At 38.1% G+C, this 26630-nt stretch overlaps 1 long non-coding RNA gene across 3 annotated transcripts in view; it reads right to left on the bottom strand.

The window, feature by feature from the left end:
- LOC104650946 (uncharacterized) overlaps positions 1–26630 on the bottom strand; it is a 313310-nt gene that overhangs the window by 82241 nt on the left and 204439 nt on the right. Inside the window, exon 8 of one of the 3 annotated variants that reach the window (XR_012515012.1) lies at positions 1213–25617. The exons of the other annotated variants lie outside the window; for them this stretch is intronic. This is a non-coding gene — a long non-coding RNA (uncharacterized LOC104650946). Of the gene's footprint in view, positions 1–1212; positions 25618–26630 lie in introns of those variants that run through there. 3 annotated transcript variants of the gene reach the window in all.

The following is a 26630-nucleotide window of genomic DNA, read 5'->3' as shown; positions in this document are numbered from 1 at the left end:
AACAAGTGTTTTCAAGAATGTAGAGAAAAGACAACACTCACATATCATTGGTGGGAATTATGAAAAATGGTATAGAGGTTCCTCAAAAAATAAGAAAAGGACTACCATATGATCCAGCAATCCCACTACTGAATACATTCTAAAGAAATGAAATCAGTGTGTTGCTGGTTTCTGCACTTCCATGTTCACTGCAGCTTATTCACAATAGCCAAGATGAAGGATCAACCTGAGTGTCCATCAACAGATAAATAGATAAAATGTGGCACATATTCACAAATGGAATACAATTCAGCCATAAAAAATGAATTCCTATCATTTGCAACAAGATAGAAGGACCTGAAGGATGCTATGTTAAGTGAAATAAGCCAGGCACAGAAAGATAAATACCATGTAATCTCACTCATATAAAATCTAAAAAAGCAGAGCTTGTAAAAGTAGGGAGTAAAATGGTAGTTACGAGGAGCTGGGGTGGTTGGAGGGTGGTGGGAAAATGTTGGTCAAAGGATACAGAATTTCAGTTAGGTAGGAGGAATATGTTTAAGAGATATATTGTACAACAAGGTGATTACAGTAAACAATATATTATTTTCTTGAAAAATGCTAAGAGAGAGGATATAAGGTGCTCTCACCACAAAAATGATAGCTATGTGAGGTAATGTATATGTTAATTAACTAAACTTAGTCATTCCACTATGTATATATAAGTCAAAAATCATACCGTACATGATAAATACGGTCATGTTCCTCATAATGATGTTTCAGCCATGACAGTTCACATAGATGATGGTCCCATAAGATTATAATACTTTACCTTTGCCATGTTAATGCATGTTTAGATATGCAAATACCACTGTGTTACAGTTGCCTACAGTATTCAGTACAGTAACATGCTATTCAGGTTTGTAGCCAGAAGCAATAGGCTACCCCAAGAGTCTAGGTGTGTAGTAAGCTATACCATTTAGGTTTGTGTAAGTTCATGCTATCATGTTGATACAATCACAAAATTGCCTAAAAATATATTTCTTAGACTCATTAAGTGACACATGACTGTACATACAGTTTTATTTGTTAATTTAAAAACTTCAGGTGTTTAGTCAATGTAATTTGCATAATAAACAATATTTACATAGTATTACAATGTGCCAGATGTTGTTCTAAAATCTTAAGTCATTTAGTCTTATGAACTCTATGGGTTTGGTGCTATTACTACTGTTATCTCCACTTTATGACTGTGGGTCCTGCATACAGATACATTGAATAATAAGCTCTAGAGAAAGTTAAAGTTTGAAACAAGGGAGTCTGGCTTCAGCATCTTCCCTCTCATTCACTGTGCTCTGTGGCCTCCTAGGTTACATCACTCATTATATTTCATGTGCGCAGAGTTACGGTACTTACATAATGTATGCTGAGCTACACTTCTTAACACGTACTGTTTGTTCTTTTATCTGAGTATTCGAAGATATCTTTCCACTTATTATCCCATACAGGTTGACATAAATGGGCTTACCAGCCACACTACCCTCTTCTTCCCAGTAAGCTAACAAATCGGTAGGTGGATCACTAGTACCATGTGCACTCAAACAACAATTAGAACAAAACTCCCTCTGGAGCAAATCCTAAACCAAAATTCTTATCTACCTTAAGAATCAAGAGTCAGTTGCTCCTAAATACATTCAGCCTGAAACTGCCAGCTCAAATTTGGCCTTTTCTGTCTATTTCGTGGCCTGGACTTCAAGGGTGTTTATAGCTTACTCTATGTTTTAGGGCAGGTGTCCCCAAACTACGGCCCGCGGGTCACATGTGGCCCCCTGAGGCCATTTATCCGGCCCCCCGCCGCACTTCAGGAAGAGGCACCTCTTTCATTGGTGGTCAGTGAGAGGAGCACAGTATGTGGCGGCCCTCCAACGGTCTGAGGGACAGTGAACTGGCCCCCTGTGTAAAAAGTTTGGGGATGCCTGTTTTAGGGGAACCACACACTTTTTTCTTCTTGCTGTTTGTCATTGTGACTTAGGAAATATGAAGAAAGATGAGGACTAATAACCTCCATTTTGTAAATGGAACAAAGTTTCATAAAAGATGTGGAACGAATACTCCTTTATTTGTACCATGATTAGGCCAACTCTGAGGTGGAGAAAAGAGAGAAAAGCAATAATTTGAGGTATTTAATGAAAGAAAGCAGAGAAGTATGAGAATAAAATGTACAAGAGGAGCAGGAGATTCAGAGACAAACAAGAAAGTCGAGGAGCCTGGGTCTGGTGGGTGGAACAGGTATTTGAAGAGTGTTGGAAAATTGAAAAGTGTGCTTCACCCAGTCTCTTGCAGAAACTACAGTTTTAAAGGAAGCTGCCCAGAACTGCCTCTCTGCTTGGATGCTCCTTAGGCATCTAGGAAATAAACAATTAGGCCCAGCTCTGACCACATCCTTTCTCTCCTGGCATGTGTAGCTTCCCTCCATTCTCCAAACCTTTGATATTATTCCTTAAGTTAATCACTTGTTTTCTCTGTGCAATGTCCCATCCCTGCCTCTGTAGTTCTCTCTGTTGTGAACGGCTCTCAATTATGCATTTATCCTGGACCAGACCATACCCAGGAAGCCGCTTTTCCAGATGTAGAGAAACCACAAGAAAGCTCCAGAAATGGATGTTCCAGCTTGCTCTCCACAATTATTTCATTTTTTTCTCCCTCTCACTTTCAAGTTTTTCTTTCAGTTTTGTATGTGGAATTGTGCTAACAGGAAGACCAGATTACTAGAGCTAACTTTGGGGAAAGCTTTGTAAAGGAGTTGCTATGAAATCTCACTAGCCCGTCACATAGCCTGACTATTGCCACTTCATCTGCTTTTCACTCTTTAGTGTCCCACAAATTGGCTCCTTCCCTCACCACTCTACTAAGTCTGATCCCACAAAAGTTTCAAACAATCTCCCAGTTCATGACTCAAATGGAAGCTGTTAAGTCCTTTTTTAAAAATGAATACTCTTTGATAACGTTTTTTTTCCTTCTACCTGCAAACCTTTCATGCATGTCTTCCTCTCTGATTGTCCCTTCTAATTTTTTCCCAGTGGTCCCTTTTCTCTGTCTCATCTTTACATTATGGCATCCCTAGAGTTTTGGTTCCATCCTCTCCTCCCCTTTCTTATCCTCCCCTTTTTTTATTGGTCGATTGTGTCATCCCCTAATCCCCCCACGCCCATCACCCAAAATGCTCAAGGCCTAACCACTGGTACCTCACATTATGACCCTATTTGGAAATAGGGTCACTGCAGCTGTAATTAAGTTAACACGAAGTTAATACTGGAATAAGGTGAGCCCTAAATCTGATTGACTGGTGTCCTTAAAAGACAAGGAAAATGTCACATACACACATACAGAGAGAAGTCAGTCATGTGAAGACAGAGGCAGACACTGGAGTTACGCTGCCACACACCAAGGAATACCTGGGCCTACCAGCAGCTGGAAGAGGCAAGGAAGTTTCCTCTGCTAGAGGCTTTGGAGAGACCCTGGCCCTGCCAACACCCTGTTTTCAGACTTCTAGGCTCCAGAACTGTGAAACAATATATTTCTGTTGTTTTAGTCCCAGTTCATGATACTTTGTTTTAGCAGCACTGGGAAACTTACAGTCCTCTCCTCCCTCTCATCTCTCCCCCTCATTCCTTCCTTTTCTCTTACTACTCCTTCCCTCCCCTTGAATTTCCTTCTCTTCCCTTCTAGTCCTTCTTTTCTCTTTCTTTATTCTCTAGATAATGATAACATCTACTCCCATGAATTCCATGACCATATATACCCCAATAGCTCTCAAATCTCCTAAACTCCAAAGCCAAATTGATTGTTTTCCATTTATCTTCTTCAACTGAGTGTCCTGCCAGCATTGGAAATACAACACACTCAACACAGAGCTCAAACTTGCTTTTCTATCTCTGTTCTCTGGCAGATTGTGTTTTCCTATGCTGAATGCCGCAAAATATGGCTCATCCTTTTTGTAATGTGCCCTTGTAACTCCTCCCACTGAGAACTAGGGATATGTGTCCTCTCCATGGACCTGGGTGGACCTTTGTGACTATCCTGACCAGTAAAGTAACTGGAGTCACAAATGAATTCATGTAACTTCCAAGCTTAGGTCATAAAATTTCCGTTCACTTCTACCTGGTTCTCCTGGCACATTTGCTATTGGAATTTAGCCACCATGCTATGAGAAAGCCTAGATCACAAAGAGAAGCCATATGTAGGTGCTCTGGTTGTCAGTTCTAGGTGAGGCCCCAGTTGAAAGCCAATATGAACATCCAGGCATATGAGTGAGGAAGCCTTGAGATGACTCCAGCTTCAGCCACCATCTGACTGCAGCACATGGGAGATTCCAAGCAAGACACATATAGCTAAGCATAATCAACTGTTAAACCATAAGAGATGATAACAAAATGATTGTGTTATTTTAAGTCACCAAGTTTTGGAGTAAATCATTATGCTGCAATGAGTAACTGGAGCTATCTTTTATTTTGGTTAATGAAACATTTACCAAGTCACATATGTTTGTATTTGTAGTCATCTGTGACTCTTCCTTCTTAGACCACAAATTCAATCCTCAAATTCCTGCCAATTCTATCTCATAATTTTTTGTTGACTATATCCCCTTTCTTATATTCTCTGTTTCCCTGCCTTTTGAAAACCATTAAGATATGCATATAAAAGAGGATAAGAAATTAAACTCACCGTCTAGGCTTCAGTCTCTTCCTGCTGAAATCCGTCCTCATGCTTATGTGAGACTGATCTTTTAAAATACACATCTGAGCTGTGCCTCTTCCCTGCCTGCCACCTTCTGTGTTAAAGATAATGCTGTATGAAAAGATATTCTTCATATGAGGTCCTCCATACTCTAGTTCCCCAAACTACTCTTCCAGCCTTGTCACTTGGCTTATACCCCATGCCCCCTCAATTCTAGCTTCTTCAGCCTACTGGTTTTGTCCCAGGTGAGCACCTTCCAGGCTTGTCTACCTTTGCCCATGTTCTTTCTTCTTCATAAATGCATTTATCAGCATTTGCTGTCCAATAAACTCATTCTTCAAGACCTAGATTACATATCACTGCTATGAGGAACTTTCTCGGATCATTCTCTTGCTTGCCTGAAGTTACCATTTTTTTTTCTCTCCTGTAATAAAACCTTGCAATACTTCTCTCATTTTATCATAATTATTTCTGTCTAGGTGTCTTTCCCATTAGACTGAGAAATTTCTAGCACTAGGACCACTGAATCTAGAGTCAGTGCTCAATATTGGTGATTTTAAGAACAATGTACAATATGGTCACTATCATTCAACCATTATCTATCCACCTATTCATCACTCTATCCTTCTATACATCCACCTCCTTATTCATTCCTTTATTTTCCTATCAAATATTACCTACCAGTGGTACTTTACTCTGAGGAAAGAGTGAGCAGATCATCTTTCTAATTTTGGTTTAGAGAGTCTGAAAGCTAAAGCCTTGCCTTTGCCTAGATAGTGCATAGAAAATTTTGTGAACAACTTTAATAACAAAAGTAAAACACGTTTATAAAGTTAAACACTGCGAGAACCACATTATCTACATCATTCCATTTAACTCTGATGAGAATACTGGAAAGTAGATTTTATTGTTGAGTAAATTGATACTCAGAGATTAAATATAATAACTTACCCAAGTTTACAGTTAGTAAACAGCATTGCTAGTTTTGGATCTGAATCTGTTTGATCTAAAGTTCATTTTCTTTCCACAGTAGGTCACACTTTATTTCTCTGTTTAGTGTCAGTGATCATTGCCTTAGTAACTACTGCATTGCCACTATTTCCAGATCACCCAGATGTTGATCTACTGGTAATCCAAGGGGGGCACTATTAGTCCTGAGAGCCTTTCCACCTAGTGTCCCAAAGTTTAGTTTCCCCAGCTGGCTAGTGAGCAGTATCTTATTTCTCTTTCACTCAGTTATTCTGAGCAATTCAGAAACTGAGTTTTCATGATGTTACATAGACAGATGTTTAATTAGTCAAAGATGGATTTGGGAAATTGTAATCAGAGACAGTTTTGTGTTTAAATAGGGCATGCAGGGGAAAGTCATAGCTGAGGAAGTAAGGGTTGTGGGTGTGGCTGTGGCATCTGTGTATGGGTCTTTGCGTCTGTGTGGGTGTGAGAATGCAAGCACATGTGCTGTTTGCAGAATAAGGGCATCTGTAGCTTCCGTGGTTCTGCTGCAACTGGGCGTTTTGATTGTCTGCCTGTCCATGTGTTCTTAGGTGCACATGTGGCTTCTCTGTGGGTGTGCCATCATGTCTGGGTATGGGTTTCTCTGTGTGCATGTGGGAGTGCTGGAGGAAGAGCTAACATCAAAATAGTTTTTCCAGACTTCCATCCAGGACGCAAGACTCCAAGCAGAAATGATGCCAGAAGCATAAATGAAATTTGCTGCTGCTATCTTAAGTGGGAGGCGTGAAAGAGTCAGAAAATAAAATGAAGAATTCATTATATACCCTTTTCCTCTTCTCTTCTTATTCTTAAAAAATCTTCTCCCCATTTCTACCTCATCTCTTATCTGTCCAGGTGAGTTATTTTCCACTCAGCCTGTGTGTCATCAAACTAAACGATTATTTCTGTGTTTCTGCCTCTAAACACATCTGTCTTTCTGCCATTGACAAGGAGGGAGAGCTGTGAGACCTGGAGAAGATTGGCAGAAAGTTTCCAGGCAGAGGGTACAGAAAGCCAATGCTTATCCCGCCATATGGAATCAGCAGGTTGACTACATACCAGGTGTGTTATAACACAGTCCCATCCCTCCTCCAAAATGCTCAAGTGAAAGGCTAACACTGTGAGAGGGGATGAAAGGTAAAATACCACATGGAATTATGATAGAACATGAAACAAATCAATCAGCCATGTGAATCGTGAAACAAATTGTATTTGTGCTGCATCAAAGTAATATTTGCAAAATAAGGGGGAAATCTATGAAAGCATCTAGTAGAGAGCTCCAACTAATATCCAAATCAGACTTTGACGACCCTCTCCAAACATTTTAACTAGTATCTGTTTTGACTGGTGACCCTGATACATACAAATGAAAAGTTCTTTATTTTTACCTTTCCATGACTTTTGGGTAATGAGAAGCGTATATGTGAGACAAAATGAGAGGTGGGAGACTGATTCAACATGTCTGAGAAATATTAATGGATTTTTATTCTTCTGTTGGATGGCAGCAATGCAATGGGGACAGCAGTGAGATGTTTCCTTTTAGATTGGAAATGGGGGAAATAAAGTTTGCCATCTGCAGGAGTAAGTCTGGAGACTGTAAATATGTGGCCGAAGTGTTTGGGAGCATACAAAACTCCAGTTAAGGTCACCTGGGTGTAATTTTGAGCAGGCATTTCCAGAATATGATTTTAATTTAGTAATTGGAACCCAATTGTATTGTACTGTACATGGAGGAAGAGTTGAGGACAGAGAAGACAGTCAGTCTGGATGAATAAAAAAGGGAACTAACTGCAACTGAGCAGCCTGGAGACTGGGAAGTAGGGCACACAAAGACTCCACTCACCTCAGGGCATTGTGAGGCAGTGATCCTTCACCCACAGCACCACCTGTGGCATAAGTATGAAATTTTGCTTAAGGTCATATGTGTTTCCATTTGATTTTATTCTCTGCTTGCCAAATGGCATTTTTTAAAAAAGGGACTCACTCTGTCACCCCAGCTAGAGTGCAGCAGCATGATCATATCACTGCAGCCTCAAACGCCCAGGTCAAGCAATCCTTCCACCTCAGCCTTCTGAATAGCTAGGACTACAGGTGCATGCCACCATGACTGGCTTATTTATTTTTAAAATTTTTGTAGAGTCAGGATTTCGCTATGTTGCCCAGACTGGTCTCAAACTCCAGGCCTCAAACAATCTTCCCTCTTTGACCTCCCAATGTGCTGGGATTATAGGCATGAGCCACTGCGCCCAGCCAGTAAGTAGCATTTTTATTATGAAATGTTCTGCTAATGAGAAGGTGGTACCCTGAATGGGGAAACATCATTATTCTATACCCTGGAAGGAGGATCTCTCAAGACGGGTGGAAGGAGAGGCAGTATAATTAGATTGTTAAACATCAATCTCCTGTGAGTTTGAGACAGGCTTCTCAGGACAGATGACAATGGAGAGACATTGACAAGGTAAAGGCCAAATTTAGAACTGTATCATCTGTGAGGTCTATTGGTGGACAGGAAGCTGGATCTCTTTTGGAAAGCACTTTTCTATGAACTACATTGAATGCTTAATAGGCTGGGCCATTATTTAGAAATAATGCCTATAGAATGAGATAAAATGCATTGCTATGTGCATATTTCAAACCCCTTTTTTGTCCCTAACACTGAAAAGGACTAAAGCTTGGCTGACTTTTGGCTATTTCTTTTCCCCACTCTGCAACTATAGTTCTGATTTGCTTGAATAGTTTTTGGGATTTTTGTGATGCATGGTTGAGAAAAAAATGGTGGGTGGGGGGCAGTGGGGAGGCGGTGCTGTGGAAGCAAGAGGTACAAGACCAAAACTGGGTGAGTTTTATAGGGATGTTTAAGGAGATTACGTGTAATTTGTGAGAAATATGGATTGGGTCAAGAAATAAGAAGTAATTAGTCTTAAAGGAATGTGTCCACTTCATGGAATTTTTGAAAACACAAGTAAAATACTTGTTACTCTGAAATTATTGTGGTTGGATGAAATGCATTCTTTTAAATTCAGCACCCGTATGGATCAAAACTACATGGAAGTTTATGCTAGGAAGGTTCTGCATATATTTTATTGCTTATTATTCTAAATTATTTGCCCTAGAAGTTTTAAAATTGATATTTTGCTTATCTGGTTCAGAGAACCTTCAGTCATAAACTATTAGCCCAGTATTTCCAATTGGTAAGATATCACACGTTAAATCAGACTGTTCTCCAGAGCCCCGAACAATATACCCAGCTACGGGTGGGTCATTTCTCGCGGAAGACCCTTCAGCATTTCAAACTCACATGTTCTTAGCATTTTGCTTTCCAACCCTTTCTCTCTTTAGAGTTCCCATCTCAGTGAATGGTACTATTTTATGCCCAGATTTCTAAATAAAACCATGGCAACTTCTTAATACTTCCTTCCCTGTTATGGACCTCCCAATTTGTCTAAATATTTCTAAAATCTGCCCAGTTATCTCCATCCCACTGCCATGACCTTGGATCAGACCACCATTACCTCTCACTTGGATAACTGATACAGCTTTGTAACTGGCTTCCCTATCTCCAGATCTTCCTTGACCCATACCTCTATATGAAAATTGTGCCTCTATTTGGTTGCATTTCTATTTGGATTATGCCTGTCTTATATGGTTTTCATTTAATATTTATTTCAAAGTTTCTTATTTGCTTCGTATGTGTTTTATATTGATTGTATTCTTAAGAGTTTCTGAGACCTACATTTTAATATTTATTCAAATTTCTTCACCTTTTTTTTTTTTAAAAAAAGCTATTAATCAATGCTTCTTATTAATCCCCACCCTCTCCCCTACCAAAGACCTTCCCCAGAGAATTCATGTCTAATTGGCTGGACTAATTACATTGCTACTCACAGGGCTCCCTTTTATGTCTTCCTGCATTGGATACACAATTGGCTGGATCCCATGTCTTCCTGTTTCTTGGTTTCTTCAGGTTAAGTGACAGTCTAGGAAAGGGTGAATCTGAGATCCAATTTTGGAGTCTTCCTTTCTTAAAATATATTTATTCTGCCCTCATACTGATAAGTAATTTGGCTAAGATTCTAGCCTTAAAAATTTGATCCTTGAACTCAAAGAGCTTGTTCTCTAGTACTATATAGTTTTACTGACAAGATGGCTGCTTTTCTCTCTGGAGACTTTTATCATCTGCTTTTTATTTTTCCTGTTTTAAATTTTTATAATGATTTTCCCAAGGCTGAGTCTTTGTTAACTTATTTGCATTTTATGGAACCATCCATTTTGTATTCGTTCTTTGGTATGGGCACACTATCTTGTTTTATTGGTCTGATTGTTTTTTTGCTTTCTCTATTCTCTCTTCCCAAACATCTTATTTGTTGGATGTTGGATCTTCTGAACTGATCTTTTAAATCTCTTATTTTTCCATGTTTTCCATTTCTCTTTATTCCAAGTTCCAGGAAACAAACTAGATGGTATCTTCCTGTCCTATTGAAATTTTGGCAATTTGATTTTTCACACAGTCTGATGTTCTCTTGCATCACATGTCAATGAAACCAAAGGCCCTGCTACCACCTTGGACTTCTTTTCCAACCTCTCCTGATCTGCATTTTCTATTTGACCCCTGCTCTCTTGGCTTTCTCTTCAATTTGCAGTCCTTTTTATTTCCTTTCTCTTCAATTTGCAGTCCTTTTATTTCCTTTCAGGAAATTCCTGAAAATTTTGTAAGCTACTATAAGACATCTCTTTAGATCCAACAGGGACTTGGAACAATATGTATTCTTATAAGCACTGCTACTATCATACACATTTGCTGTCAGCAGAAATAATCCTCTGTAAAGTTACAGATATTGATCTTTGTGTTAAAGTGACTCCTTTTACAGAGTGAAGAATGTTTTTGTAAATCAAATCAGGTTTCCTAATTTTTCTATTGCCATGGAAACAGATTTTCTTACATAGTGTTTGGAGAAATGAATGGGTACCTGTATTATGTGAAGTAAAAAGGGTAAGAGAAAATACTGGAAAATTTCACGGTCACTTTTTTTCTGACCCTGGGTTAATAATAAGTAGCTTACAAAATATACAGTTCTTTGCCATTTACTAGGCTCTGACAGAGCAGGGATCCTGTCTCTGAACATGAGGTACAGTAATTTATTTCTATCCAAGGCTGGGTCAGAATAATTATAATGACATTGACTATATTAGCTTCATTGAGAGACAAAGGCCACGTCTTGTGATGTAGACACGTTGTATAGATGAGTAAACAGACTCAGAGAAGTCTTTGCCAGGAGCTGCACATCTAGTAAGTGTCATTGCCTTGCACACTCCTGCCTCTCTACCTCTCATAACCTTTGTGCTCCCTGGAATAATCTCCCTTCTTTTTGCCATTCAAAGGTCCTAGCAGTAGGGCATAGTGATTAAGAGCCTGGGCTCTAAAGGCAGACAACCATGGATTTGAACTTTTGCCCCATGACTTATGGACTTTGATCCAGTTAGTGACCCGATCCATCACTGTGACCTTACAAAGTGATTGTAACCATCTAGATCCATTCTCCACTCTCTCCACCTTGCTCTCTGTCCCACCAGTCTGACCTCTGTGCATTTTATCCACATGCTCCCTTGATCTGGGGCTTCTGGTTGATTTTATCTGATAGAAAGCCTCAGCAGGAAATTAAAGCATGGGAGGAGAAAGAAAATGGGGATGCTTATTCCTTCACTCTTCTCTTCCTGCCAGGTGCCCTCCTGACTTAGCTCTCTTTCTGGCTTCTGGTAATTACTCCTTTCCTTCTTTCAGGTTTGGGGATCACAATGGTCTCAACAAAATGAGAAGGAATAATGCAGCATCCTTTTCTAAGCATTGCTACTATTATATATTTGTTGTCAGCAGGCCACAGAATGAGCAGTGCTTATAAAAAGGTACTGTACTATTTCTTATGATTTAGTTACACCCTACTTACCTTTTGGTAAATAGTTCTTTTAATAAACTTTCCTCTAATTAACCTACTTTTAGGAAGCCATTTGTTTCCTTCTGAACCCCACAAAGATATCTTTATAAGACTCAGTTGTCTTATCTATAAAGTAGGCTTAAGAATATTATTATATCATAGATTTGTTGTGAGGGTTAAATGCGATAATAGACCTAAAGCTTTAGGCATAGTACATAGAAAGCACTTGATAAGTTTCAGCTGTAACTATTAATAGTCTCAACATCATTCATCTTAAGGTCAAAATTAACCTACTGTTGATTCTGATTATTTCAGCATTCTGTTTTTCCAACATTTATGCATTTTCAGTTTTTCCTGCATTAGCCTATAGTAAGAAATGTTTATTTCTCCTTTTTTTTTAAGGTCTTGTCCTTTTAGCTAACCAACACTTTTCTTGAAAGATGACTAGTAGGTAATAACAGAGGAGGATTTATTAATAAGCAGGCTAAGAGAAATCATGGATTACATAGGTATTGAGTTCCTACTACAAACACACACACACACACACACACACACACACACACACACACACAAGATTACCTGGCCAGGTGCAATGGCCCACACCTATAATCCCAGCACTTTGGGAGGCTGAGGGAGGCGGATTATGAGGTCAGGAGTTCAAGATCAGCCTGGCCAACATGGTGAAACCCCATCTCTACTAAAGATGCAAAAATTAGCTGGACATGGTGGCACATGCCTGTAATCCCAGCTACTCGGGGAGCTGAAGCAGGAGAATTGCTAGAACCTGGGAGGTGGATGTTGCAGTGAGCAGAGATCACACCATTGCTCTCCGGCTTGGATGACAGGGTGAGACTCTGTCTCAAAAAATAATAATAATAATAATTAAAAAGGATTACCTGACCACCTCTGATAGCCTAATCCATCCATGGAGATAAGAACATAAACTATCTTTACAAATAGAATAAATCCAAACCTGCTTAGAAGTGTGAAGTTCTGGCTGGAGTTAGTAAGATGAACTAATTGACTTTAGCTTTCCTAATCTAATTCTATGATTGATTTTGATAGAAAAAGAAAGTAACAGACAAGCTACCCAGGAGCAGGTTCAAAGTCACCAGTACCTAACACCATGACGTTTTACTCTGTGTTGATCTAAATGCAGAGCACAGCTTTGCACATGGAAGACTTTAAAACATCTCAGGAACAGATGTAGAGACACTCTTTTCTTTTTTAGCAAGAAATGTGGTTACTGTCGGCCACCACAGTCAGAACCAGAGGACACCATGCCAGCTAACGGAAACCAGATGCTCTGGTAAAGAAAGCTATGGATAAATATGAATTATTTTCGGCTGCATGACCTTCAATTATCTTCCCTAATGTTTGGACCTGGTTCTCTGCCATAATCTTTCTTAGAGTACTTAAAGAAGAGACCAACAAAGGGGCACCATTATAGAGTGATTTATGGAGGACATGCACAAGGGTCAACTATGGAACGTGAGAGAAAACAGGAGGGGAAAAAGAAAAGAGGGAGAGAGCACATGCAAGAGAGACTGAGAATAAACTCAAGATTAAAAGTAAAAACATGGGAAATATAGTTATGTGGGAAGAGTCCTGGCTAGGAGCCAGGAGTCCTGGGTACCAGTCCTTCTTCTGGTACTAACTCATGGTGACAGGCTGAACCAATTTAAAATACATTTATTGTGAATCCAGTCTTTTAGTTCCATTATGCCAAGATTCTCCTGCTATCACACAAGGCGGCTAGTTTTTGTAGATTTTCTAATTTCCAGGAGTATTATAAGATTTGATAGTAAGATGATCTGTTTTTCTTCACCCCAGCTCTTTAATCCAGTGCTAATTCCTTTATTTCTCATGTCATTCCAAGCCTATAGTTAATGTCTTGAAATGCTGAGACTGAATTGTCATTTTTCTCTCCCCATCCCTTTTCTTGGAACTTCTTGACCACCTTGCCATTTATTAAACCACTTTTTTTTCAGTTCAATGACTTTATTTTGATAGCTACTGTGAGCCCTTAAGAAAAGTCGGTGGTGGACTGGGCGCTGTGGCTCATGCCTGTAATCCCAGAACTTTGGGAGGCTGAGGCAGGCAGATCATGAGGTCAAGAAATTGAGACCATCCTGGCTAACATGGTGAAACCCCATCTCTACTAAAAATACAAAAAGTAGCTGGGCATGGTGGCCCATGTCTATAGTCCCAGCTACTCGGAAGGCTGAGGCAGGACAATGGCTTAAACCTGGGAGGTAGAGGTTGCAGTGAGCAGAGATCACACCACTGCACTCCAACCTGGCAACAGAACAAGACTCCATCTCAAAAAAAAGAAAAAAAAAAAGTAAAGTCAGTGATAGCACTAGCAGGAACTATTTATAATAAGCAAACTGTTCATGAAAAATAAAATCTTTAAGAGAAGACTCACTTGTAGACTTACGACATCCTTTCACTGCATTTTGCTAAATTTTTTCAATAGTTTCAACACCCACAAGAATGTCCCTATCTAAGTGTCTTACCAAACTCAGACTACTCATTGAGAAAGTGACATTCATCTCATTTCTTTTTTCCTGTCTCTTTGATTTTTTCTCCCTTACTTAAAAGCAGTTTCTCTTTTTCGGATCTATTCATCTTAATGGATTCACATGTTTTCTAGAAATCTAGATTTGGTAGAATCTTCTCTTCTTCACTATTAAGTTTACTGATTCTACTACAATAGTTGTTAAAAAAAAAAAAACAGGAAAGATTTATTTTAGAGTTCGACTGAGGCCTCAGGCTAAGAGTAGCTCAAAAAAATGAATAGTAAAGACAGACCCCAGCCATATTTTCCTTCTCAACAACATTTCTTCCATTTGTTCTCTCCTCTGTCTTCTTAGTTACAATTTTTCCTCCTTTTTTCCCCCCTAAACACACACACACACACACACACACACACACACACACACACACACACACACACACACATGCTTTCATTTCTTCTATCTGAAAAAAAAAAAAAAAAAGACTATATGAGTTTACTTGGACTGCCAAAGCGAAATGTCACAGACTGGGTGGCTTAAACAACAAAAACTTATTAGTTACAGTTCTGGAAGCTACAAGTCCAATATTAAAGAATTGACAGGTTTGGTTTCCCTCCAGGTCTGTCTCCTTGGCTTGCCGATCACTGTCTTCTCACTGTGTCTTAGTTTTCCTCTCTGTGTGTACATTTCTATATGCCCTAATCTCCTCTTCTAATAAGGGTACCAGTCAGATTGGATTAAGCCCACCCTAACAACCTCATTTTAACTCAATTTCCCCTTTAAAGGCCCTATCTCTAAATATGAATTTTGGGGAAACACAGTTCAGTCCATAATACAAACCAACAAAAAAAAATTCTAAAATTCTCTTTTTACTTGACTTTTCCCTTCTACTACTACCTAATTTCCTGCTCTTCTTTATAAAATAAACTTCTCAAAAGACTTGTATATGCTTGCTGTCTCTACTGTTTTCCCTCTCATTCTGTCATAATTTCACTTCATTCAGCTTTTTGCTTTTACCACTCCATAAAAACTACTCCATGGCCAAAGTCACTGATGATCTTGCTGATAAATCCAGTGGTCGGTCATTCTCAGTGCTCATTTTATTTGACATGGCCTAACATTTGACACAGTTGATTATCCTTCTTCCTCAACACCCTCTGCTCCCTTGGCTTCCAGAACACCATACTTGATTGATCTTCCTTTTGCTTTCCTAGTTTTGCTGGTTCCTCCTCTTTTTCCAGAACTATTAATATTGTAACAATCTGGATTCTCTTCTCTATTCACATTCATTTGCTTCCTGAATTTATCCAATCTCATAATCTTAACTATCATGAATATACTAGAGTCCAAAATTTATCTCGCTGCCTTTCTCTCTTACATCTCAAATATCTAAGTATTATTTCCATATGCTCATAATAGGTAGAAAATTGAATTCCTAATCACCCTCCCCAAACCTGCCCCATTTGTAATCTTCTCCATCTCAATTTTTGGCAGCTGTATCTTTCTGCTTGCTTAGACTAACAATATTGAATCATCCTTGACTCCTCTCTTATTTCATTCCACATATTATTCACCATGAAATCATGCTGGCTCTAGGATCAGAACTGATTTAGAATCAGATCACTTCTCACTATCTCTGTTACTACTAATTTGAGCCAAGACATATCTGCCCTCACTTGAATTACTATACTTGACTCCAAAATGGTTTCTGTGATTTCATATTTGACTCCTTAAAGTCTATTTTCAGTACAGCAACTAGAGTGATGCTCTTAAAATACAAGTTAGATCATGTTACTTTTTGACCTAGAATCTTCCAGTCACTCCACATACTACTCAATGAAAAAGTCAGTCTTTACAATGGCCGAAAGACCCTTAATGATCCCACTCTTTGATCTCATCCTCGAATATTATCCCCCTCATTTATTTCACTAGTAATATTGGTCTCATTTTTTTTCCCTACAACACAGAAAGAACTTTCTGCCTTAAGGCCTTTGGATTAGCATTTTCATTTGAGGCATTTGTTTCTCAAATACCCACATGGATTACTAGTCCTCTCTCTCAAGCCTTTGCTCAAATTACACCTTTTCAACCAGGCCTACCCTGATCTCCTTTTTAAAACTGTAAATTGCCTCAAATCCAACTCCACTTCTGACCCATTTTATCATTAAATAGAACTTATTACCTTCTAATATATGATACAATGTGCTTAATTGTATAATACAAGCATACAATGTGTAATGATCATATCAGGGTAAATGGGATGTCTATCATCATAAGCACTTATCATCTCTTCATGTTACAGTCTAATTATACTTTAGTTATTTTAAATTGTACAATAATTATTGTTGACTGTAGTCACCCTTTTGTGTTATCAAATTCCAGATCTTATTCATTCTATTTAACTATATTTTTGTAGCCAATAACCACCTCTATTCCACTGACCCCCTGTATTAGTCTGTTCTCATGCTGTCTAGGCTTGGGGCTTGCACCTTCTGAGAACACGCCCTGAGCTGCACCTTGGCCCATTTTAGCCATGGCTGGAGCAGCCAAGATGCAAGGCACAGGTCCCCAGGATGCATATAGCAGGGGGGCCCTGGACCTGGCCCAGGAAATCATTTTTTGCTCCTAGGCCTCCAGGCCTATGATGGGAAGGGCTGTTGCAAAGGTCTATGACATGTCCTGAAGACATTTTTCCCCTTGTCTTGGCATTAGAATTTAGCTTTTCATTACTTATGTAAAATTCTGCTGCTGGCTTCAATTTCTTTCCAAAAAATGGGTTTTTCTTTTAGACTGCATTGTCATGCTGCAAAGTTTTGAAACTTTTATGTCTGCTTCCTCTTGAAAGCTTTGCCACTTAGAAACTTCTTCCACCAGATACCCTAAATCATCTCTCTCAAGTTCAAAGTTCCATAGATCTCTAGGACAGGGGCAAAATGCTGACAGTCTCTGCATAGCAAGTATGACCTTTACTCTAGTTTTTAAGAAGTCCCTCATCTCCATCTGAGACCACTTCAGCCTGGACTTCCTTGTCCATATTACTATCAGCATTTTGATCAAAGCCATTCAACAAGTCCCTAGGAACTTCCAAACCCTTCCACATCTTTCTGTCTTCTGAGCCCTCCAAGTCTCTAGGAAGTTTTAAACTTTCCCACATTTCGGTGTCTTCTTCTGAGCCCTCCAAATTATTTCAGCCTCTGCTCATTGGCCAGTTCCAAAGTTGCTTCCCCATTTTTTCAGTATGTTTAAAGCACAAATATACTGTATTAGTAATACAGTAAAATTTACCTGGTTCATTACCTGGTACAAATTATCTGGTACAAATTTACGTATTAGTCCATTCTCATGCTGCTATGATGAAATACCCAACACTGGGTAATTTAATGAGGAAAGAGGTTCAATTGACCCACAGTTCCATAGGGTTGGAGAGGCCTCAGGAAACTTACAATCATTGCAGAAGAGGAAGCAAACACCTCCTTCTTCACATGGTGGCAGCAAGGAGAAGTGCCAAGCAAAAGGGAAAAGTCCCTGGTAAAACCATCAGATCTTGTGAGAACTCACTATCATGAGAAAAGCATGGCGATAACTGGCCTCATGATTCAATTACCTCTCACTGGGTCCCTCCAATCACATGTGGGGATTATGCGAACTACAATTTAAGATGAGATTTGGGTGGGGACCTAGCCAAACCATATCACTCCCCAACTACACTTCCCAGTGTCTGGTAACCATCCTTCTATTCTCTATCTCCATCAGTTCAATTGTTTTAATTTTCAGATCCCACAAATGAGTAAGAATATGCAAATTTTGTCTTTCTGTACCTGGCTTTTTTCACTTAACAAAATGTCCTCCAGTTCCATCTATATTATTGTAAATGACAGGATCTCATTCTTTTGAATGGCTGAATAGTACTCCTTTGTATATATATAACACATATTCTTTATTCATTCATCTGTTGGTAGACATTTAAGTGGCTTCCAAATATTGGTTATTATGAATAGTGCTTCAATAAATATGCAAGTACAGATATCTCTTTGACTTATTGATTTCATTTCTTTTGGATAAATAGTAGTGAAATTGCTGGGTCACTTGATATTTCTATTTTTAGTTTTTTAAGGGACCTCCATACTGTTCTACATAGTGGCTCTATTAATTTACATTCCCACCATCAGTGTACAAGTGTTCTCCTTTCTTCAGATATTTGCCAGTATTTGTTACTGCTTGTCTTTTGGATTAAAGCATTTTTGACTTGAGTGAAATAATATCCCATTATAATTTTGATTTGTATTTCTCTGATGATCAGTGATGTTGAGCACGTTTTTTATACATGTTTGCCATTTGCATGTTTTCTTTTGAAAAATTATATTAAGATCTTTTGCTCATTTTTTGATCACACTATGACATTTTTTCCTATTGAGTTGTTTGGGGTCTTTATATATTCTCATTATTAATTCCCTTGTCAGATGAGTAGTTTATAAATATTTTCTCCCATTCTGTAAGTTGTCTCTTCACTTTGTTGATTGTACCCTTTGCTATGCAGAAACTTTTTAACTTGATGTGATCCTATTTGACCATTTTTGTTTTTGTTGCTTGTACTTTGGAGAAATTACTCAAGAAAATTTTTGCTCAGACCAATGTCCTGAAGAGCTTCCCATGTTTTCTTGTAGTAGTTTTATAGTTTCAGGTCTTAGATTTAAGTCTTTAATCCATTTTGATTTTACTGTTGTATATGGTGAATGATAGGGATCCAGTTCATTCTTCTGCATGTGGATATCCAGTTTTCCCAGGTTCATTTATTGAAGAGCCTGTTCTTTCTCCACTGTTTGTTCTTGGCATCTTTGTTGAAAATCCACTGTAGATGTATGAATTATTTCTGTTTCTTTTATTCTTTTTCATTGGTCTGTGTGTCTGTTTTTATGCCAGTATCATGCTGCTTTGATTACCATAGCTCTGTAGTATAATAAGAAGTCAGGTAATACAATTACTCCAGATTGTTTATTTTTGCTCAGGATGGCTTTGGCTATTCTGAGTCTTTCATGGTCCTATTTAAACTTTAGAATTGTGTTTTTCTATTTCTGTGAAGAATGTCATTGGTATTTTGATAGAGATTACATGGAATCTATAGACTGCTTTGGGTAGAATGAACAATTCAACAATATTTATTCTTCCATTCCATGAACATCAAATATCTTCCAGTTTTTTGTGCCCTTGTCAATTTCTTGCATCAATGTTTTGTAGTTTTCATTGTAAAGATCTTTCACTTCTTTGGTTAAGATTATTCCTAGGTATCTCATTTTTAGCTATTATAAATGGAATTACATTCTTCATTTCTTTTTCAGATTGTTCACTGTTGGCATACAGAAATGCAATCGATTTTCATATGTTGATACAGTTGTTGATACATAAACTATTGTTGATACTGCAGTTGATACCTGCAACTTTACTGGATTTATCAGTTCTAATACTAATATATTTTTTTGTGTAGTCTGTGTTTCCAAATATAACATTATATCATTTGCAAACAAGAATAATTTAACTTCTTTGTTTCTAATTTAGATGCCCTTTATTTACTTCTCTTCTCTGATAGCTGCTGTGAGAACTTCAAGTACTATGTTGAATAACAGTGGTGACAATGGGAATCTTTGTTGTGTTCCAGATCTTAGAGGAAAGGCTTTTCATTTTTCTCCACTCAGTGTGATACTAGCTATGGGTCTGTCATATATGGCTTTTATTTTATTGGGGTATGTTCCTTGTATACCCAGTTTTTTGAGAATTTTTATTTAAAAAGGATATTGAATTTTATCAAATGCTATTGAATTTTATCAAATGCTTTTTCAGTGTCAATTAAAATGATCATATGTTTTTTTCCTTCATTCTGTTAATACATCACATTGATTGATTTGCATACATTGAATTATCCTTGCATCTCAGGGATAAATCCTACTTTGTCATGATAAATAGAATTTTAATGCGTTGCTGAATTCAATTTGCTAGTATTTTCTTGAGGACTTTGGCATCAATGTTTAGCAGGGATCATGGCCTGTAATGTTTTTTGTTTGTTTGTTTTGATGTGTCTTTTTCTGCATTTTGGTATCAGGGTAATACTGGTCTTGTAGAATGAGTTTGGAAGTATTCCTTCCTCCTCTAATTTTTGGCACAGTTTGAGTAAGATTGATATTAGTTCTTCTTTAAATGTTTGGTATAAATCGGCAGTGGGTCCTGACCTTCTTTTTGCTGGGAGATGTTTTATTACTGCTTCTATCTTGCTACTTGTTTTTGGTCTGTTCAGGTTTTAAATTTCTTCCCAGTTCAATCTTGGCAGGTTGTACATATCTAGGAATTCATCCATTTCTTCTAGGTTCTCCAATTTATTGGCATATATTGCTCATAGTAGTCTTTAATGGTCCTCTGAATTTCTACAGTGTTAATTGTAATGTCTCATTTTTCATCTCTGAGTTCATTTACTTGAATCTTCTCTCTATTTTTTTTAGTCTGGCTAAAGGTTTGTCAATGTTAGTTTAAAAAGACCAACTTTAGCTCTTGCTTTTCTAGTTCTTTACAATGCATACCATGCATTAGGTTGTTTATTTGAAATTTTCTGCTTTTTTGATGTAGATGTTTATTGCAACAAACTTTCTTTTTATTTTAGCTTTTACTATATCCCATATATTTGGTATATTGTGTTTCCATTTTCATTTGTTTCAAGAATTTAAAAATTTTTTTCTTAATTTTTTCATTAACTTACTGGCCATTCAGGAGTATACTGTTTAATTTCCATGTGTTTCTACGGTTTCCAAAGTTCCTCTTGTTATTGATTTCTAGTTTTATTCTATTGTGGTCAGAGAAGGTACTTGATATTATTTCAATTTTTAAAAAAACTTTTTAAGAGTTTTTTTGTGGCCTAACATATTATATATCCTTGAGAATAATCCATGTGCTGAGGAGAAGAATGCATATTCTGTAGCCATAGCGTGAAATGTTCCATAAATGTCTATTAGGTCCATTTGGTCTATAGTGCAGATTAAGTCTGATGTTTCTTTGTTGATTTTCTGTCTGGATGATTATTTCCATTGCTGAAAGTGAAGTGTTGATGATGAACCCTGCCAGGACTAGGTCCTTCCCTTCAAGGCAACAGGTACCCTTTTAGCCCTTGGTGTGTTTAAAGATGTCAATCAAGAACTAGGGCCTGTAATGGAGGCCTCAAGAGTTTGCTAGGTTTTCTATTGTGACTGAGCTGGTATCCAAGTTGCAAAATAAAGCCTTCTTTACCTTCTTCTCTCTTCTCTTTAAGCAAAGGGAAGGAGCTCCTCTTGGAGCTGCAAGCTGTGCTGCTTGGAGTTGGGGAGGGATGATGCAAGTACTCCCTTAGCCATCTTGGCTGGTGTCTCAGTAGGACTGTGTGCATTCTAAGTCCACTGGTTCTAAGCCCAGCACAGCACAAGGACTTGCCCAGAAATTGCAGTGCTTGTGGCTTAGACAGCCTTTCAAGCCTATTTAAAACCCCAGTACACTTCAGCCCTCAGTGGTGGGGCTTGCCAGAAATCAGGTTCCTGCTGCTGGGATGGGTGATTCCCCTCTGGCTAAGGTTGTTCTAAATGCTCTCTTCAGGAGTGCTGGCTGAATTCTGCCCAATCTTGCTTTCCACTGTGACAGGACAGCACTGAGTCTCAATTTGAAGTACAACAATCCTTGCACTCTCCCTCTTGTAAGCACAAGGATTCTCAATCTGTGCTACACGGCTGCTACAGGAGAATGGGGGAGGGGTGGTGTCAGCAATTCAAGACGCCTGCTTATTCTCTTCAGTGTCTCTTTGCTTGCTATGATGTTAAAATCAGGTGCCATGATTTCTCACCTGATTTTTCATTCTTATGAACATGCTTTTTTTGTGTGGACAGTTATTCAATTTGGTATTCCTATGGAAGGAATGATTGCTGAAGGCTTCTATTTGGCATCTTGTTTCACCTCCCTCCTTCGTAATTCTATTATAAGACCCTCTGTATGACTTAAGCATGCAAGCATCTTGCTCCTACCCTGTTTGTTCAGACCTGACACTAAATTCCTTCAGGCGTCATTCCTCACCTCAGTGCCAATTCATAGGAGCCTCCCTTCTAATCTTTCATGACTCATTCCTACACTTACTAAACAAGACAGCAGTATTTGTCATATTTAATACTATTGCTGTGGTTTCGATGTTCACGTCCCCTCAAAATTTATATGTTGAAATTCTAACACCCAAGGTGATGGTAGCTGGCAGTTGGGTTAACTGGGAGATGATTAGGCTCTGCCCTCATGAACAAGATTAGTGCCCTCATAAAAGAGGTTCTAGAGAGCTGCTTCATCTTTTTCATTATGTGAAGACACAGTGAGAAGCCACTATCTATGAACCAGAAGGCAGGCCTCACCAGACACCAAATCTGACAGCACCTTAGTCTTCAACATTTCAGCCTTCAGACTTGTGAGAAATACATTTATGTTGTTTGTAAGTCACTCAGTTTATGGTATTACAGCAGCCTGAGGAGACCATGGCAAATATGATAACATTATAGCAGTCACCTCCTTCTTGTAGATGATTAAGTTTTGTACTGGTCTTTATAATAATGACACCTAAATTTATCTCCCACTTCCAGTCTTTTTTCACCTAACTTACTCTTTTATTGTTTCTAGATTAAGCTTCTGAAAAATACAGCTATGATCTTATCATACTTTGAGTAGCTCCCAAAGATGACTGAATAAAGCCCAAGTCCTTTGGCTTAGTATTCCAGGCTGTTGACAACCTAGCTACAGTTGGCTCTTCAGTCTCATTTCTCACTATGTCTTCAGGCATACCTTAAACTTTAGACAAAATGGAGTACTTGATGCTTAGTAAACATAGCTAGTAAGTTTCCTACCTCTATGCTTTTCTCAGACTGTTAATTCTGAATGTAGTGTTCTTTATCCTTTATCTACCTCTTGAATTTCTTCTATCTCAGACAGCTTATGTAATATCTCCGCTATGAAATTACCCTGAAGAATCCTTCAATGAACAGACATTTTCTTTCTTTAAACTATGACAGAACTTTGTCTGAACTTCTCTCCCAGCTCTGATTACTTCTGCCTTCTGATATATTTGTATACATGCTTGTCTTTTTTCCCCTTCCTCCACCCCCACCCCCTCCAACCCACAGACTACAAGCTTTCTTTCACTAGGCTGAAATTTATTCATCTTTATGTGCTTCACAGTTATTAGCTTCATGCCTGGGACCTCAGAGACACTCAGTGACACTCAGTTAAAATCTGTTTAATAGATGCTGAATCAGTTTCTAATTTTCTCTATTGGGCTGTGTAATCCTGTACTAAGTACTTTCCTCTTAAAATATTCTACTCTTCTGTCATCTACTTCCCCTTCTTCTCTGGTCCTTTTTAGTTCTAACTTTACCATAGATCTCATGCTTTAAGTTACTTAATTTAAAAAAGAGTATAAATGAATTAGGAAATGCCTCAAATCACTATTTCTTCATCTATGCACTTACCAAATTGGTCCATGTATTTTAAATACAGAAATACAGGTTCTATTTATAGCACTTATATTTTCATTGTGTGTTATACAGTGTTAAAGTGTTTTTATATTTATTTTATCACATAATTGTCAAGGTCTAACTGGAAATTGTTGAGGCATATTGGAGACCAGAAGTACTAAGAACCAAATATCTTGTTTAATCCAAGATGGTTCTAGTTTAAAATATCCTTTCCTGGTGTTAAGACTATCTGTCTCAGTTTTGGCTTCAGATGTTATGCTTGGTATGATAAGCAATTCCTATGCTTTGTTTCTTTCTTGTTATTAGTACTTGGGGTCCTGAGTATGGGTAGGAAAGGTGTTGCTATTTCAAAATAAAACTGTAGCTGGCTTTGTTGGTATATATTCATTTTGGTAGCTCTGTCTTTTCATGTGAAGAAAAATAACAGTCTGAGAATTGACTAACCAGCCAGCATTTATTGAGCAACTACTCTGTACCTAGCAATGTGCTAACTTAGAAAGACCTTGAGGGATAAAACGAAATCTTATTTGTCCTTGTAATCACTCTCACCTCTCCAATGGGCCAAGTTTAATCTACTAATTAAAACATGCATTGCCCCTGTGCTATGGACCAGGCACAGTGTTTAGGCAATGGTATGGGAAGATAAATATGTCTGGTATCTGCTTTAAAGGAACCCATAATAAAGGAGAAGAAACAGATAATGAAACAAAATGATTACAATATAGCATGGCAGGTTCTGTATCAAATATTTCTTAAGGATGTGATGAAAGCACTTAGAATGGCTAGCTCAAGTATCATTCCTTTCTAGAAGCTTTTTCTAGGCCTTAAGAGGTTCAATAGACTTAATTTATGTTCATTTAACAAAAGAATGATTATGAAAATTTAACCACAATAAAAGGCCAAAAGTAATAAAATGGCATGGTAGAGGTAGAGTGTAGGATTTTGCAGGAAGATCACTTGTTATGGGTAGTTTATGGGGAATAGCACTGAATTCCCCAAACCTAATCTAACTGATGGTCCCAAAAGTCTACTGAGAGTAAATTCTTGGTCTGATTGCCCTATACAGCATTATAGGTCAGGTTCTGATAAAGAATGTTCTAATGTATTCTTTAGAGTTAAAACTGGGATAACTGCCTGGATTGATTTTTGAATATGTGATACTTTGATCTTCTGAACAGAAATTATATTGATATTCTTTGCAGCTATGAAGCTTCCCTTGCTACTCTTTGTGGAAATTTGGGAAAGAAACCCTGAATGAGTGTGGAAGAAAGTCTGTAAAATGGCCTACTTATGCTTATTAAAAGGTAGTGAAATCTCTCTAACCAAAAGATGATTTCTTCACAGCTAGGAAAGAAAGAGTTGGATTCTATTCTGTGTCATCTATCATAATCTGCTAGCTGTGGTCCAGCAGTTAAATATTTACTACCAGCAACGACGGCAGAAGCGAGAAAAGCCTAGTTTAGTTTTCCAGATCTAAGGCTGCATTTTGAACTGCCACTTAGACAAATGCTTTGACTTAAAGCACTGAGCCAGCTTGATTTGGAACTGTCACCACCAAGAGAGAAAATGTCTGGAATACTGCAGTGTCATTTCTGGGCAGTCTGTCTTTTATGACTTGTCATACATTACTAAAGGGAGACAAGTGAATACTGTGTACATGAAATCATTAGTGCTGTCATAGCAGGCAGAAGAAAGACCACCAGGCAGAACACAAGACCACCCAACACAAAACATGAGCTGCCATTAGCAACATGGTTGAGACTATATACCCTTAACATTTGCCTTTCAGAATGTTGAGCCACCAAGCATGCTGTGGATAATTACTGCTTTGTGATGATATTAAGCAACTCTCACAATGTGGACCACCAGTTCTGGTTTGGGTTTCTTCTTTTTATTAGCACCATCTGAGAATGTCTGTGGTAGAGACTTTGGTGAATTTCATCTGTCCTGTGGCCAAAGGAATGAAAGGAAGAACAGCTTATTTTGTTAATATGGAAAAATTCAGCAAAAAAAAAAAAAAAAAAAAAAAAAAGAGCCCATGACCCATGTCTGGAAGAGGCTTCAGTGAGAGATTTTTTAATTTTTCAAAGTATATGAGAATGTGTTACTATTGATTATTAAAGTACGCTCTCTATGCAAATAGCCTTATACTAATTAGCCCTATACTAATTTCACACAGACCTGCTATCTCCTGGTTGAAAAACAAGCCAAACCAAAATAAAGCATTTATTCCCCAAAATAATATGATTTTAAACAATCACACAGTTTTAAAATTTAATTAATTAATTAATTAATTAATTTGAGATGGGGTCTCCCTCTATTGCCCAGGCTGGAGTGCAGTGGTGCAATCTTGGCTCACTGCAACCCCCACCTCCTGGTTTCAGTGATTCGATTCTCCTGCCTCAGCCTCTGGAGTAGCTGGGACGACAGGTGCATGCCACCACTCCCAGCTAGTTTTTTTGTATTTTTAGTAGAGACAGGGTTTCACCACATTGGCCAGGCTGGTCTTGAACTCCTAATTTGGTGATCCGCCTACCTTGGCCTCACAAAGCATTGGGATTACAGGCATGAGCCACCATGCCCAACCAAGTATTTTTATTGTTAAAATATTTTTGTAAAGGAAAAATTAGTTCAATCTCTTTCCTTTATTTGACTTTGCCTCAGGCTTTTTTTCTTGCCTTTATTTCATTTTATTCCACTTCCAATTCTTATACTGAATGTCTTGGTTAAATTTTTAAACTTGAATTTACCAATACTGCTTCTCGTCTGACTCATTTATTCCCTAATAACAACTTTCTTGTTCAAGTTGTTTTCTGTGTGTTTGCTATTTTGTTGATACTTGCTTCTCTTGTACTCTTGTTCTTTCAGTCAACATTTTAATGAAGTTATTTACAGATTTTCTCAGGCATGTAAAATCCATTAACCATCTACATATCTGTTTTACCTTTATGATTTCAATG

Source organism: Saimiri boliviensis, chromosome 19 (assembly GCF_048565385.1).
Source record: "Saimiri boliviensis isolate mSaiBol1 chromosome 19, mSaiBol1.pri, whole genome shotgun sequence".
Classification (NCBI taxonomy): Eukaryota; Metazoa; Chordata; class Mammalia; order Primates; family Cebidae; genus Saimiri; species Saimiri boliviensis.
The sequence above is the reverse complement of the archived record's forward strand: the minus strand, read 5'-3'. Positions and strand labels throughout refer to the sequence as shown.